This window comes from Hyla sarda, chromosome 2, assembly GCF_029499605.1.
Source record: "Hyla sarda isolate aHylSar1 chromosome 2, aHylSar1.hap1, whole genome shotgun sequence".
NCBI lineage: Eukaryota > Metazoa > Chordata > Amphibia > Anura > Hylidae > Hyla > Hyla sarda.
The window spans coordinates 69,507,252-69,524,262 of record NC_079190.1 but is presented as its reverse complement, the minus strand read 5'-3'; the positions used below and the strand labels follow the sequence as shown (position 1 = coordinate 69,524,262).

Here is a 17,011-nt window from a genome sequence, read left to right as displayed (position 1 = left end):
CTACCCACATATCTGGCTTCCTGATCTACCTATCTAGTTACCTATTTACCTGGCTACCTACCTGCCATTTTACTGTGCAGGACACCAAGGAGGGCATTATTACAGTTTGTGGGCCTATAGATGGGGAGATTGTGTAGAGGAGGGGAGGGCACTCTAAAAATGCAGAGTCTAACATGTTTGTCCTGCAGATGCTGAAAAGATTGACATGGCAGTCTTATCCGGACGGAGAAGAAAAGGAAAGAGGACCACGCCGATCATAAAAGATGTAATTGTGAGTCCCTAGATGTAACTTTAATCAATTATATTGTATACAAATCCTGTTTACAGCTGATATCTACTGCCATATGGTCCTGAATATAATCACTTATATTGTGTACAGATCCTGTATAGTATACCGGTCTGTGTATAATGGTTTTATTAAGTACAGTATGGCGGTATTATCCAGTTATTGTGTGGTGGTATATATTAACTCCTTGTATACAGGTATTAGTAATCATGGAAAAGTCCGCCCCTGAACGTACCCTTACTGTTCATTGGTGATGCAGGTGAATTGCAGTATTATTTGGTAGTTGTTAAAATGAATGACCAACCATGCTCTATGATAAAAGTGCTCTAATAGGGATATTATAATGTCTGTATGTCCCACAAGTGGATATAGAAAGGCATGGTTTACAGAATTTATTATCCTTTTGCGCCAAATCACATAACTGTTTGCTAGGCCATTAAATTTGATTTCGATTGCAGATTCCTGACAAAAGCCTCTCCTTCTGTAGATACTGAGTAGCAAGGCATTCCTTGTACTGAGTGTAAATGGTGATGCATACAGCTCTGAATCTGGTCCAGCAAGTGTTAACTGAGCAGTAAGAAATGCAGTGTATGCCTCCATGCTTAGTGTACAGTAGCAATGACTTATGCTTCAGCTAGGTACAGGAACAGGGAATCTTGTCTAAAACAGGACTCCCTGCTTTAGTAGGTATTGCATGGCAAAGCTTACATTATATGCCTCACCGCTCAGATACAATCCATTGGGCCAGGGACAGCAGCATACAGCCCAATCGCCCAACAAATGGGATCTGAGCAGCAAGGCATACAGTATACGCTTCGCTACAGGTGATAGAAGTCCTTGCTCTTGTACATAATTTGCCCAAAACAAATCCCAAAAACATTCGGATTGGTGTGTTAAAATAGATAGATTTGAAACTTTAGATTTGCACTATGGAATAAACAAGTCAACTTGTACTTTATGATCCTTGTATTGCTACATTGGACAGTCATATACTTGCTGCATTTCTGGACTCTTTAGATCGATACATATACACTTGTCATCCTGATCTTTTTTTTTTTTTTTAGTAGAAAAAGTAGAAAAAAAGGGGGGATTTATCAAAGTTGTCTATTTTCCGCATCATTATAGACCAAACTACAGAGGGTTAGTCTGGTCTATTGTGCGCCTAATTTATCAAAAGTCGCATGGTTCTTGATAAATTCTGTGCACGGACTTCTGGATCTATGCTTTAGACTGTATTTAAACTTGCTCCAGCATGGTCTGACATTTCGGCGTACTTTCAGCTGATGCGACTTGTCGCTGAAAAGTCGCTATTGAGAAATTCAGCACCAATGCATTTTTCCGTCTAAAATAGACTAGAATGCATCATGTTCTAAAAATCCTCTAAAGCAAAAGTCGCAGAAAAGTCGCACATATTTAGACTGCGACTTTCTATGCGACAAATTTAGACAGGAAAAAACTGTCAAAACCCTTTGATAAATATCCCCCAATATGTTCTAATATGAATTATTATCAGCATTTCCTGTCAATGGTATAATGATCATCTGCACAAGCTGCTCCGACTTCATATCACGGATCCCTCCATTTCTTAATTATAGAATAAAGTCCCTGTTTTTCTGGACTGTCCAGTAATTTGCAGCCAGTAGCAGCTTTGGTCTATGTCAGAGATGTGTAAACCAGACACTCTACTGTATACTGCATACTGTAATATACAGACTCTCTGTAAAGAAAGAAAAGGAAAGTGCACACTTACCGCTTTCTGGTTTCCTCTCACACTGAGTTCAGATTTGTGGGGCCTGAAAGGGAGCACATGGTTATGCACAGTCTGTCTATTTACACAGCGTCCTAATCCATTTCACTAAAATGACATTTCCCCTCTGTTTGCATACACCATTGTGACCCTTTCACAATTCATTCCTCACGAGACTTTCTCTAGTCTGACTTCTGCATAGTGGATATGTATATATATATATATATATATATATATATATATATATATTTACTATATATAATTATAGTTACTTATAAAATGGACTATTATAACATAAGTGATGCCATGACATGTAAAGTGTCATATTATCCCAACTATGGGGAGCACCTGCAAAATTATGAAATGATAAAAGCAACTAAAAACAAACCTCTAATTCTAAATGCATAAAACAAAGGAAAACCTACTTTTTACCATATCATTTAACAGAACCTTCCTTTTTTAGTATTGTAGCTGGACCTCTCTAGGTTCTTGCTACATGCACTCAATGACCTTAATAAAATGGTGTGATCTGTATATAGCTCACTAGCTGTGCAGTATGGCTCATATTACAATTCACGGAAATATTTCTGCCAGGCTGTCATCATGAATACTGAAGCCTTAGGCCAGACTAAGCTGCACTATGAAGACACATAGTTACATATATAGTTTGTAAGGCTGAAAAAGATAAATCAATCCAGTTCAGCCTTTTACCTTGCAATGTTAATCCAACTGAAGGTATTAAAAACATGCACATGCTGAAGAGGCCAATTATTATTTTTTAACCCCTTAAGGACCGGAGGTTTTTCCGTTTTTGCATTTTCGTTTTTTGCTCCTTGCCTTTAAAAAATCATAACTCTTTCAAATTTACACCTAAAAATCCATATGATGGCTTATTTTTTGCGCCACCAATTCTACTTTGTAATGACGTCAGTCATTTTGCCCAAAAATCTATGGTGAAGCGGGAAAAAAAATCATTGTGCGACAAAATTGAAAAAAAAAACGCTGTTTTGTAACTTTTGGGGGCTTCCGTTTCTACGTAGTACATTTTTCGGTAAAAATGACACCTGATATGTATTCTGTAGGTCCATACGATTAAAATGATACCCTACTTATATAGGTTTGATTTTGTCGGACTTCTGGAAAAAATCATAACTACATGCAGGAAAATTAATACGTTTAAAATTGTCATCTTCTGACCCCTATAACTTTTTTATTTTTCCGTGTATGGGGCGGTATGAGGGCTCATTTTTTGCGCCGTGATCTGAAGTTTTTAACGGTACCATTTTTGCATTGATAGGACTTATTGATCACTTTTTATTCATTTTTAAATGATATAAAAAGTGACCAAAAATGCACTATTTTGGACTTTGGAATTTTTTTGCGCGCACGCCATTGACCGAGCGGTTTAATTAATGATATATTTTTATAATTCGGACATTTCCGCACGCGGTGATACCACATATGTTTATTTTTATTTTTATTTACACTGTGTTTTTTTTTTTATTGGAAAAGGGGGGTGATTCAAACTTTTAATAGGGGAGGAGTTAAATGATCTTTATTCACTTTTTTTTTTCACTTTTTTTTTGCAGTGTTATAGGTCCCATAGGGACCTATAACACTGCACACACTGATCTTCTATGTTGATCACTGGTTTCTCATAAGAAACCAGTGATCAACGATTCTGCCGCATGACTGCTCATGCCTGGATCTCAGGCACTGAGCAGTCATTCGGCGATCGGACAGCGAGGAGGCAGGAAGGGGCCCTCCCGCTGTCCTGTCAGCTGTTCGGGATGCCGCGATTTCACCGCGGCTATCCCGAACAGCCCACTGAGCTAGCCGGGATGCTTTCGGTTTCACTTTAGACGCGGCGTTCAACTTTGAACGCCGCGTCTAAAGGGTTAATAGCGCGCGGCACAGCGATCAATGCCGCGCGCTATTAGCCACGGGTCCCGGCCGTTGTTAGAGGCCCCGCGTTATAGATCGGGAGTGGACACATGACGTTCCAGTACGTCATGTGTCCTTAAGGGGTTAAAGAGCATCTGTTAACAAATAAAACTTTTAATATAATGTTCCTTTTGTAATTAGCAGACACTTTTCCATTCATTTGCTTTTAAAATTATTAACATAAGTATGTTTAAAATGAAATAGAAAAAATGGCCACTACTGTAGCTGGCTCTGTTCTGTTCCCTGACATAATTAATACAGTGAGTTTGGTCTCCTCCTGGCCTGGCAGGGGACCAAACTCGGGAAGTGTTTCTCTGCACTGAGCTTGATTTACAGCTGCACAGAGCCTCACTGAAAGCTGCAAAGAGCCTAACTGATAGCTGCAAAGAGTCTCACTGAAAGCTGCAAAGAGCCTAATTGATAGCTGCAAAGAGCCTCACTGAAACATGCATAGAGCCTCACTGAAAGATTCACAGACTAAAAGCTGCACAGAGCCTCAATGAAGGCTGCACAGAGCCTCATTGAAAGATGCATAGAGCTTCACTGAAAGCTGCACAGAGCTTGAGGTCTTCTATTCATCACAGCAATGCAACGATGTGAGGGCGGAAGTGGTCCCCCAGCAGGCTTCAGTGATATCATGCCTGCTGAGAAACGCCCACTTTCTCCTGCTGGGAGATTGCACTGTGAGCAAGAAGAACGGTATGATACAGAGCTTTTTAAAGCTCTGAAATTCTTTTTAAGGGTGGGAGGAGAGTTAGAAGGAGTTAGGGAACATAGCCTGAGTTAGTTATATGAGAAAATGTATTTGGTGACAGGTACTCTTTAATCATTTTAGGCCTTGTCCACACTGCTAAAATTCTGTGAGGTAGTATCGCCATTGACTTCCGTAGTGGAATTCCGCTTGTTGAATTTCAGCAGGGTGGATGCAGTCCTAGGGTATGTTCATGCATTGATCAACTCCTGCTGCGGGAAAATAGCTGCAAATTTCGTCACCATTCATTTCAGCAGGTCTCTAGGGAAATCCTTGATAGCAGAAGGTTTACAAATTGCCGGTGGACCCCTTAACGTGAATGGTAGTTAAACTATCAGCGAATTTCCTGTAAAGGAAAACCTGCTGCAAGTTATAGCTTTAGGGACAAATATTCCTTCCTGACTCCAAATCTGGCAATCAGAATAAATCCCATGATCAACAACCCTTGTCTAGAATCTAGTGACTGTGGCGGACACTGGGTTTTAGTAGGATGTACCTTAATCGCTCTGTGATGCCAGGGCACCGTTTATCCGAACCATGGTCCAAAGGTGGGAAGCAGTCTTGCTGGGCCAGACACGATAAGGAAATAAACATACCAACATAAGGTTACGGTTAACTGATTTTACTGAGCTTGTGAAGTTGATAAAACAAAATCAACGTACCCCTTGCGAGCCTTGTTGCCATTCTAAGACTTGTGCTGCTTTTCACCAGACGGAATTTGAGATTCCGGTAGCTAGGGGCCTTCCAAGGCACTGCAACTGATTTTGAAGGGACATGTAGTTCTCCCATGAGTGACACTTGTAGGATGACAAGGGGTAAACTGAAATAGGCCTCAGCTTAGGACACACGACTCAGCACACCTGAGCTTGGCTGTTGCTCAGGAGTCTGGATGGTACTTTACTGAACAATGTCCAGCACTAGACTTAACTGACTAACTCCTCCCCTGTACTGAGCCAGGGCTTTCCTCATGTAGTTGAAAAACTGTGGCTCGTCCCCAAAGACCCACTTTGGTAGTCGAGGCGTCTTGGGCCTTACAGGGGTTTCCGGTTCTGGTTCCGGTTCAGGTACCGGTATGGTGGCTGACACTGGTTCGGGACTGGAACATGGAGATGGGGAAGAGAACCCTGTCCTGGAAGGGGTACATACCTTTGAGGTTTCGCTGCAGAGCTCCTCCCAGGATCCCCAAGATGGGGAAGTGAGGTGAGAGTCTCATCGGCGATGGCGCCTAGGATGATGCAGGAGACCCTGCTTCAGGACTTTCGCCAGCCGGTGGAGTCCCTGGTGACTTGCTGGCGTCACCGACGTGGTCCTTCAGGCCGATGGCAAGGGCCAAGAAAACTTCAGCGGCAGCCGCCGCCACTTGCTGCAAGCTCGCTTGTCTCAGTCGCTCACGTGGGCTCTCCATCTTGCTGCTCCTTCTCTCCTCACAAGACGAATCTGAAAGGTGGAGTTCTGCTGCAGGTTTTATATCAGGCTCCCCCAAAATGACCGCCAGGCGAAAGTACGTCATCTGTGCAGCATCTTCAACCGTCCCCTATGCAACAAGGGGGCGGTCCTTTGAGTTCCACTTAGGCATTGGCACAGCAACTTGGTTCCTGCGCCCAGGGGCGAAGTGTTTCATCTGGCGGGAATTCTTTGCACGCTTTGTGCTCGCTGGATTTACCTTTCCTGGGGCAGACTGAAACTGTGTTGCAGCATGAATTCATTGCGCTGCTTGCACATACTTGAAACATTGAAATACATAATCTTTGGCAATTTTCACACAACGTATGGGCTTGAGTAAAGTGCTCCCCCTCTATTTCGTCAGCGCCGGTTGACATAAAGCAAAGTCTCGTACACTTTTCTGGTCCATAAACTGTCGCACGCTCTGTGCAGTTTCTTAAGATACAGTTCAGACTAGGGGGTTTTGTAGGCACACACCCGTATTCTGTTCGTGACACCAAAAATGGTTGTGTCGGCCACTGGGTGTTAGTAAGACGTACCCTGATCACTTTGTGACGCCAGGGCACCGTTTATCCGAACCACGGTCCGAAGGTGGGAAGCAGTCTTCCTGGGCCAGACACGATGAGTCAATAAACATACCGACGTAAGGTTACGGTTAACTGCCTTTACTGAGCTTGTGAAGTTGGTAAAACACAAACAGCTGACCTTAGTGTGAGAGTGCAGCGTACTCCTTGCGAGCCTTGTTGCTGTTCTGAGACTTGTGCTTTTTACCGGACGGAATTGTAGAATTTGAGGTTCTGGTAGCTAGGGTCTTTCCAAGGCACTGTAACTGATTCTGCAGGGACATGTAGTTCTCCTGCGAGTGACACTTGTAGGATGACCAGGAGTAAACTAAAGCAGGTCTCAGCTTAGGGCACAGGACTCATCACACCTGAGCTTAACTGTTGCTCAGGAGTCTGGATGGTACTGTGGTGGCCCAGTACAGGAGGTGTAACCCCGTACCCTTGCTGCCCTGTCAGGCAGCCACCCTACAATGTCCCCTGGGCCCCCTCCCCCTTGCATCTGTACCCCATATAAATATGTTTATTATGTATTATACTGTGTAATGTGTTCAGAAAGCATTGTCACTTTAAGACTGTTTACCATGTGATGTGTCATGTGATTGTTACCCAGGAGGTACCAGTCACCAGGTGATCCCAGGGGTGACCTATGGGTTCCCTGCTAGTCTCCCCCATAAAAGCCCTGGGTGGAGCTAGCTCTCTCTCTTTCCTTACAAGTCTTTGCTGAGGTCAAGTCGAGTCCTAAAGAGTGTCCAGAGTCATAGAAGGCCACAAGTCCAGTCTGCAGCCACAAGAAGCTACAAGTAAGCCACAGTCTCAGTATTGTCAGTCATCAGTCAAGTCAGTCACAGTCATCATTTGTCAAGTCATCATGGCCTGCATTAAATTGATCATATCTACTACAAGTCCCAGAAAGCATTTAAGGTCTCTGAGTCACTGGTCACCTCCATGGGCCCTGGCTGAACTGTATAGACTGTACCATCTGTCTACCCTCAGTAAAGCTACCGTTATCCAACTTGGCGTCGGAGTCATTATTGCCCCCATGCCTAGCCCAGGATCCAGCGGTATACCTTTGGGTGGTATCGAGGATAAACCACGCCCTGGTGTCACGAATACAAGGGGTTAATGCCCCTAGGGTAACAACATCTGCCCTGCATCTCACACCCCGTTACCACAGTACTTTACTGAACAATGTCCAGCACTAGACTCAACTAAACTCCTCCCCTGTACCTTACTATACAGAGGGAGCTTTTGGGGTCTCATTGGCTCACATGGTCACATGGGGTTTGCTGCTCACAATTTTAAAGGCACAGTAGTACATTAAACATACTACATACATGAAATCATAAATTAATTTAAGGAAAATATATTATTTTATATTATATTATACACATTATTTATAAGACAAAGGAACTCCAGTGGGCCCAACACTCTATGAGGCCAGGCTGCTCCAGTCAGTCCTCAACCACGGGACAGCCACTTGTGCTGGGACACCACATGACTATAACCTGTAATGTTATTACTCTTCAGAAATGTATCCAGACCCCTTTTGATCTCTTTTTCACCATAACTACTTCCTCTGGCAGAGAGTTCCATAGTCTCACTGCTCTTACAGTAAAGAACCCCAGTCTGTGTTGGTGTAGAAACCTTCTTTCTTCAAGACGTAGTGTATGCCCCCTTGTTATAGATACAGTCCTGGGTAAAAATAGATCATGGGAGAGATCTCTGTACGCCCCCCTGATAAATTTATACCTAGTTATTAGATTGCCTCCAGCCGTCTTTTTTTTCTTAACTAAATAACCCTAATTCTGATAATCTTTCTTGGTACTGTAGTCCTCCCATTCCCCGTATTACCCTGGTTGCCCGTCTTTGAACCCTCTTCAGCTCCACTATATATTTCTTGTACACTGGTGCCCAGTACTGTACACAGTATTCTATGTGTGGTCTGACTAGTGATTTGTACAGCGGTAGATTTATTTCCTTGTCGTGGGCATCTATGCAGCCTTGACAACTGACATGTACATTACCTTTAGGGTACGTTCAGACGTGCAGATTTTCACAGCGCATTTCGCTGTGGATCCGCCACTGAAGGACCTCCTATATGCTGCCTTTATATGTGCCTGCTCGGAGTGTCAGTACGCCGCTACGAGCAGACACACTGCGATGTGCGAGTTGCCGCACGCATGCGCAGTATACTCGCACATCTCGCAGTATACTCGCAGCGTATTGCTGCTCCAAGCAGGCACATTTAAGGGCACCATACAGAGGTCCTTCAGCAGTGGATCTGCAGAGTAAAATACGCTGTAAATCCGCACGTGTGAACGTACCCTAAAGGTTTTTTTTTCTATGTGGACATTTCTGGGATCTCTACAGTATATGTAATTCTTCTACAACACATGAAAGACGTATTCACCTACCTATGTGGTGTGTAAGAAGGTGAACTCCATCTATGTGTTTTGCATTGGCCCTGAATTGACAGTGTGAGGAGCAGTCACTTGCTGGCACTAGATGCATGCACTGCCCCTTTCCGCCACATACAACAATCTGAAATAGCAGAACATTCAGTGCTCCGGACCCCCTGAGTGCACAGACCTCTGCTTTACCTCGGTGTGGAGCGCAGAGTTGAGAAGACTTTACTCAGCAGATTTCTATGAGAATTTTTCCCACTAAAGCTGGGTCAGATTATACGATCATGTGAGAGTCAGCACAAAGCTTAACCAGCGCGCAACATTTCATAGCTCACCACACAGAAACCGAGAAAATGTCATGGTCGGGAACATACTCAGGGGACCGAGATTACCTCACTTCTGGAAAAAAGTCATTGGGAAACATTTTATTCTAATATATTAAAGGGGACCTGTCATTAGTTTTATGCTGCCCAAACCACAGGCAACATGAAACATTGGCCAAGCTGCCATATTACATTAATGCAAACATCAATTGCTGCATTTTAGAGGACTCATAGAGGGAGATTTATCAAAACCTGTCCAGAGGAAAAGTTGCCCAGTTGCCCATAGCAACCAATCAGATCGCTTCTTTCATTTTTAACCCCTTAAGGACCAAGGACGTACCGGTACGTCCTTGGTCCTGCTCTTCTGATATAACGCGGGTTTACACAGTAACCCCGCGTCATAGTGAAGCCGGGACCCACCTCTAATAGCCGATCTCGGCGCCGCGCGCTATTAACCCTTTAGCCGCGCGCTCAGAGCTGAGCCGCGCGGCTAAAAGTGAAAGTGAAAGTTCCCGGCTACCTCAGTCCCGGCTACCTCATACCTCTAATTGCGGCATCCCGAACAGCTGACAGGACAGCGGGAGGGCCCCTTCCTGCCTCCTCGCTGTCCGATCGCCGAATGACTGCTCAGTGCTTGAGATCCAGGCATGAGCAGTCATCCGGCAGAATCGTTGATCACTGGTTTCTTATGAGAAACCAGTGATCAACATAGAAGATCAGTGTGTGCAGTGTTATAGGTCCCTATGGGACCTATAACACTGCAAAAAAAAAGTGAAAAAAAAAAGTGAATAAAGATCATTTAACTCCTCCCCTATTAAAAGTTTAAATCACCCCCCTTTTCCAATAAAAAAAAAAACACAGTGTAAATAAAAATAAACATATATGGTATCAGCGCGTGCGGAAATGTCCGAATTATAAAAATATATCATTAATTAAACCGCTCGGTCAATGGCGTGCGCGCAAAAAAATCCCAAAGTCCAAAATAGTGCATTTTTGGTCATTTTTTATATCATTTAAAAATGAATAAAAAGCGATCAATAAGTCCTATCAATGCAAAAATGGTACCGTTAAAAACTTCAGATCACGGCGCAAAAAATGAGCCCTCATACCGCTCCATACACGGAAAAATTAAAAAAAGTTATAGGGGTCAGAAGATGACAATTTTAAACGTATACATTTTTCTGCATGTAGTTATGATTTTTTCCAGAAGTCCGACAAAATCAAACCTATATAAGTAGGGTATCATTTTAATCGTATGGACCTACAGAATACATATCAAAAGTTACAAAACAGCGTTTTTTTCAATTTTGTCGCACAATGATTTTTTTTCCCGCTTCACCGTAGATTTTTGGGCAAAATGACTGACGTCTTTATAAAGTAGAATTGGTGGCGCAAAAAATAAGCCATCATATGAATTTTTAGGTGCAAATTTGAAAGAGTTATGATTTTTTAAAGGCAAGGAGCAAAAAACGAAAATGCAAAAACGGAAAACCCCCCGGTCCTTAAGGGGTTAACAAGGCCTCTGCAAAATGAAAGAAGCGATCTGATTGGTTGCTATGGGCAACTAAGCAACTTTTCCTCTGGACAGATTTTGATAAATCTCCCTCATAGAGTAACTGGGGTGGTCCATGGCAGCTTCCCCCTGCCCTGTCAGCCTTGATTGATTGCTCTTGTATACAGTGATCCCTCAACATACAATAGTTTCAACATACAATTATTATTTTTTTTTTACCATTGTAACTTGAGACCAGACTCAACATACAATACTACAGACAGTCCAGATCTGTGAAATGTGTCACAACTGGAGGAACTGACCAATGGACATTTTACTGGTAAATCACCTGTATTACTGAAGTGTATGCACTGACTAGCTTTCTGGTGACACCCCCTACAGTACAGGGAGGAACTACAAGTTCTGTACTACTCATTACCGGTGCCGGGGTTAGCTGCTCCTTTGGACACCAGGTGAGGGCGGCCCCGTTTGGGACAGTGTGTGTACTGTATAGGACCCTGAAGAAGCTCCTGTCCTCTACATAAACCAGTGTTTCACAACCAGGGTGCCTCCAGCTGTTGAAAAACTACAACTCCCAGCATGCCCGGACAGCCAACGGCTGTCCAGGCATGCTGGGAGTTGTAGTTTTGAAACAGTTGGAGCTCCCTGCTTGGGAAACACTGACTTAGACAGTGATTTACAGCTCCCCGCAGATCTTTCTTACTTTTATATGTAAGGATTTGCTTTATCTATATTAGTTATCTACTTATTTATCTTTAATCCTCACTTTTTCCTATTTTTGGATGACATTTTGGTGGCTACAGAACCAATTACCAGGTTTCCATAGAGTTCTGGTCTCAACATACAATGGTTTCAACATACAATGGTCGTCCTGGAACCAATTAGTATTGTAACTTGAGGGAACAATGTATTTGGGTAAAGTGAGAGGCTGATCAATAAATCAGGGCCAGAGAAATGGGGAAAAGCCACTGGGAACCGCAACAGTGACTCGAAGCGTTGTTCCCTGCCAGCTATATGATGCTGCTGCCACAGCGTTTTATACATACAGGGGACCCAAACGTTCCCTCTATACAAGACCCAGAAGTCTGTTCAAACTACATCACATTTTAAAATGTATTATGCACTGAATTTATAGGCAATGCCCCTGATATGTAGCGTTTAAGCTGTCACTCTCATCCCACTTCCATTCCATGGTATGTACAGTGATTCCTCAACTTACAATGGCCTCAACATACAATATTTTCAGCATTCAATGGGGGAGATTTATCAAAACCTGTCCAGAGGAAAAGTTGCTGAGTTGCCCATAGCAACCAATCAGATCACTTCTTTCATTTTTGAAAAGGCCTCTGAGAAATGAAAAAAGGAATCCGATTGGTTGCTATGGGCAACTCAGCAACCTTTCCTTTGGACAAATTTTGATAAATCTCCCCAATGGTCTTTTCTGGACCATTGTAACTTGAAACCAGGCTCAACATACAATACTACGTAACTTTTGGGGATACTTTTTTTTTCCGTAAAAATGACACCTTCTCATTATTCTGTAGGTCCATATGGTTAAAATGATACCCTACTTATATAGGTTTCATTTTGTCGTACTTCTGGAAAAAATTATAACTACATCCAGGAAAATTTATACGTTTAAAAATGTCATCTTCTGACCCCTATAACTTTTTTTATTTTTCTGCATATGGGGATGTATGAGGGCTTATTTTTTGCGTTGTGATCTGAAGTTTTTATCTGTACTATTTTTGTTTTGATCTGACTTTTTGATCGCTTTTTATAATTTTTTTAATGGTATAAAAAGTGACCAAAAATACACTATTTTGGACTTTGGAATTTTTTTACGCCATTAACCGTGCGGTTTAATTAACGATATATTTTTGGAGTTTGGACATTTACACGTGGCGATACCACATATGTCTATATTCATTTTTATTTAGATAGTTTTTTTTTATGGCAAAAGGGGGTTAAAGGGGTGCTCCGGTGGAAAACTTTTTTTTCTTAAATGAACTGGTGCCAGAAAGTTAAACAGATTTGTAAATTACTTCTATTAAAAAATCTTAATCCTTTCAGTACTTTTTAGCAGCTGTATGCTACAGAGGAAATTATTTATTTTTTAAATTTCATTTTTGTGTTGTCCACAGTGCTCTCTGCTGACACCTGATGCCCGTATCAGGAACTGTCCAGAGAAGGAGAAAATCCCCATAGCAAACCTATGCTACTCAGGACAGTTCCTGACACGGACAGAGGTGTCAGCAGAGAGCACTGTGGACAACACAAAAAAGAAATTCAAAAAGTAAAGAATTTCCTCTGTAGCATACAGCTGCTAAAAAGTACTAAAAGAATTAAGATTTTTTAATAGAAGTAATTTACAAATCTGTTTAACTTTCTTACACCAGTTCATTTAAAAAAAAGTTTTCCACCGGAGTACCCCTTTAAATCACATTTATTAACACTTTTTTTTCCACTAGGGGACTATAACATTGCACACACTGATCTCTTACCATGTTCACTGCCATGCAATAGCATGGCATTGATCAGTGTTATCGCCGCTCGACTGCTCCTGCCTGGATCTCAGCCACGTAGCAGTCATTCAGCTCCTGGTGTCCTGCAAGCTGTTCAGGACACAGCAATTTCACTGCAGCGGTCCCGAACAGCCCGACTGAGCTTCCGGGATACTTTTGGTTTCACGTCAGATGCAGCGGTCAACTTTGATCGCTGCATCTGAAGAGTTAATACCGGGCATCACCGCAATCGGTGATGTCCAGTATCAGCCGTGGGTCCTGGCCGTTGATGGCCACCGGGACCGGTGTTTGGTGTTTTTTTCTTGCGTTTTTTGCCTTTGAGTGGAAATTGCATTTTTGGCCCCTTTGACGTTTTTTTTAAAATAATTTGTCAGGTACCAAAAAAAAAAAGAAAAAAAAAGGATGCAGTAGTGATGAAAAAAAATGTATAGAACGAAATTTATATTTTTTATAATAAAATTTTGATACATTTTTAATAAAGTGTGTGTGTTTCACTTTTTTTCCCTCTATTTAATTTTTTAGGTAGTACTACTACTCCCAGCATGGAACAGACTGTTCCATGATGGGAGTAGTAGTACCTGTACTAATAGACATATCGCCCTGGGTGTCACTATCTATTGCAGAGATGCGGAGTGGCTCTATACAGCGCTCGCATCTCTGCTCTGTAGTCCGGGCCAGGCAGTCATGTGAATAGAAATTCACATCACTCATTCATATTTTCCGCCCAGAGTGGGGATTGGCTGGATGGTTGCAGCCAATCCCTGCTCTCAGAGGGAAATATGAATGAATATCACTGGCCGGCCGGAGTATAGTGCAGAGATGCGGGCGCTGTATAGATAGGACGATCGCATCTGGTGTCAGGAGTGACACCCACTGAGATCTGTCCTTAACTGCAGGTACTACTACTCCCAACATGGCGCACACTCTGCTCCATGCTGGGAGCTGTAGTACCTGCATTAATAGACAGATCACAGCGAGTGTAATTTCTGATACCTGTTGCGATCTGTCTATTAATGCAGGTACTACAGCTCCCAGCATTAAGCTGAGTGTGCTCCATGTTGGAACCATGCTGGAACCATCCGCCCAATCACAGCTCTCTGCGAGAAATATGAATAGGTGTATATATACGTCAGTGCAGGGACCATAGAAGAGCGGCCGGCCTCATTGATACATTATACAGGAGGATCGCAACGGACCCGGGGCGATCTGTCAAATACTACAGGTACTACTCCCATCATGGAATAGTGTGTTCCATGCTGGGAGTAGTAGTACTACCTAAAAAAAAATAATAATAAAGAAAAAATAGTGAAAAACACACACTACATTTTTATTATTGTCGGACACATTTTTTAGTGCCCTGCCTGCACACATAAATTGATCCCTGTTTTAATGAAAATTTCATTATAAAAAAGATGAATTTCGTTAGACACAATTTTTTCCATCACTACTGTATCTTTTTTATTTTTTAATGGCACCCTATGAAATTTTATTAAAAACAGTATCTTCATAACTTTTTTGGGATCGCTAAAGTCCAAAAAAAAATAAAAACCGCCTGCAAAAGCGCCAAAGTTAAAATCCACATGTAGTTTTTCTTGGCATTTTTTTTACTCCCATAGACTTCTATGGGAGAAAAACGACACGATTTCAGGGAAAAAAACGCCATAGGCTCAACATGCTGAAACTTTGCAAAACTGCCAAGGAGCTGAAAAAGAGTGAAAAAACACCAAAAGGATTAAAAAAAAATGCCAAACTGAAAAACGTAAAGTGGAAAAAAAAATTGTGATTTGTTGTTTATTTACAGCTAACATCTGGCCACAGCATTTTTTCAATGAAAAAACGCCATGGGGGCCGTTTTGGCATGTTTTGAGGAAAAACGCACAACAACAAAAAACAAGTAGAAACTTTGCCTAATCCTCACTTTTTCCTATTTTTGGATGACATGGTCTCAACATTCAATGGTTTCAACGTACAATGGTCATCCAAGAACCGATTAATATTGTAACTTGAGGGACCACTGACATCTGCTCTAGTTTGTTTGACATGGGTAAAAGACTCAAGGATATATTCTGCTTGCCAGAAGAGAATGTCCACCCTATTACCCCATTTTATTATATAGATTTTTTTGCTTTTTGCTTTTGATTTTGCTTTCAATCTTGATTACAAGCTAAACTGGATGGCAGTGTCCTTTCCAGTCTTCTAACTAATCTTACTACATAAATGGTACTCCTTCTTCTAAACCTCATACCTAACATTATGGCAGACCAGGTAAATGCTATGGGGCCCTTTAAGAGAGAAAGAGTAGGCCTAGCCCTGGTTGGTTCAATCCTACTAAGTATTAAAACCTGAGGGGTAGAGAAATGGCCTAGGAGTCATGGAAAAGGATACAAGGGGAAACAAATAAGAGACCATTCTATACTTTATGGCAACGCTTGGAACCATAATGGGTGGGGAGCACATCTACAGGTAAGGGTCAGGCCTATTAAGTGCCTCATGTTTTAATAGGTCTTCAAGGCATCAAAACAATAACCCCCCCCCCCCCAAAAAAAAAAAATTATGTTTTATAGCACTATTTATTTGGAATTACAGTACCATAATAGGGAGAATGGAGGATTGATCTTTGCCATATGGACCTCCTCTCTTCTGTCTATAATACTGCTCAGCCAGCAGTTAAAGGGGTATTTCGGGCAAAAATATTTTATCCCCTATGCAAAGGATAGCGGATAAGATGTCTGATCGTGGGGGGCCCGCTGCTGAGATCCCCTGAGATTTCCTTGTAGCACCCGGAGGTTTCCGAAACTAGAGACGCAGTCCCCGCATAGAATACGGGTGCTGCAGGGAGATCGCGGGGGGTCTCAGCAGCGGGCCCCCGCGATCAGACATCTTATCCTCTATCCTTTGGATAGGGGATAAAATGTTTTTGCCTGAAATACCCCTTTAAATTCTTCTCTTTTGTTAATTTTTCTATTTAATGTGAATGAGATTGTGGAAAATCCATTCACATACATGATGTGCAGATTGTTGTCAGATTTGGCCACAGAAACTACGCTAAAATCTGTGTTAAATTCAACACTGAATTGGACCTAAATGTACTTGACCAGGACAGATTTCCATACCCTGTAAGACAGTGGTTCTTAAAGAACCCCAGGGGTTGGATGAGTCAGTCTCGCGGGTTTGGCGGAGGTCAAGACACACACCCGACTCATATGATTCGTGATGACACGCCCCGCTTGTCCATCATTGGCTGCAGGTGATCATGTCCCACCTAACAGATCTCAAAGTACTGTTTTACCCTACTGTAAAGGAAGCCTCCTATCCTTTATGGCTCCGCTCCTACACGATCGCCTGCATGCGTCCCACGCTGGAACGCACCACTTCCGGTGCGGCCTCACGTGACAACCTTCCGGGAACAGGTAGGCACACTGAACCACCACTGCCTTCACTCAATGCCTGGCTAACTGTGTCTAGTTCATAGTTAACCCTATCCTTACACTGAATTTCCACTGCCTGTATT

The 17,011-nt window shown here is 42.4% G+C and overlaps 1 protein-coding gene across 3 annotated transcripts in view; it reads right to left on the bottom strand.

The window, feature by feature from the left end:
• Window positions 1–12,288, bottom strand: part of LOC130358579 (mitochondrial ornithine transporter 1-like) — a 47,497-nt gene extending 35,209 nt beyond the window's left edge. Inside the window, exons 1-2 of one of the 3 annotated variants that reach the window (XM_056562012.1) lie at window positions 12,195–12,288; window positions 2,037–2,079 (exon numbers count right to left, since the gene is read on the bottom strand). The gene's annotated coding sequence lies outside the window, so the exon portion shown is untranslated. Of the gene's footprint in view, window positions 1–2,036; window positions 2,080–10,004; window positions 10,084–11,393; window positions 11,481–12,194 lie in introns of those variants that run through there. The other 2 variants (XM_056562015.1, XM_056562014.1) reach the window with 2 other exon arrangements.
• Between the last annotated feature and the right edge of the window lie 4,723 nt (window positions 12,289–17,011).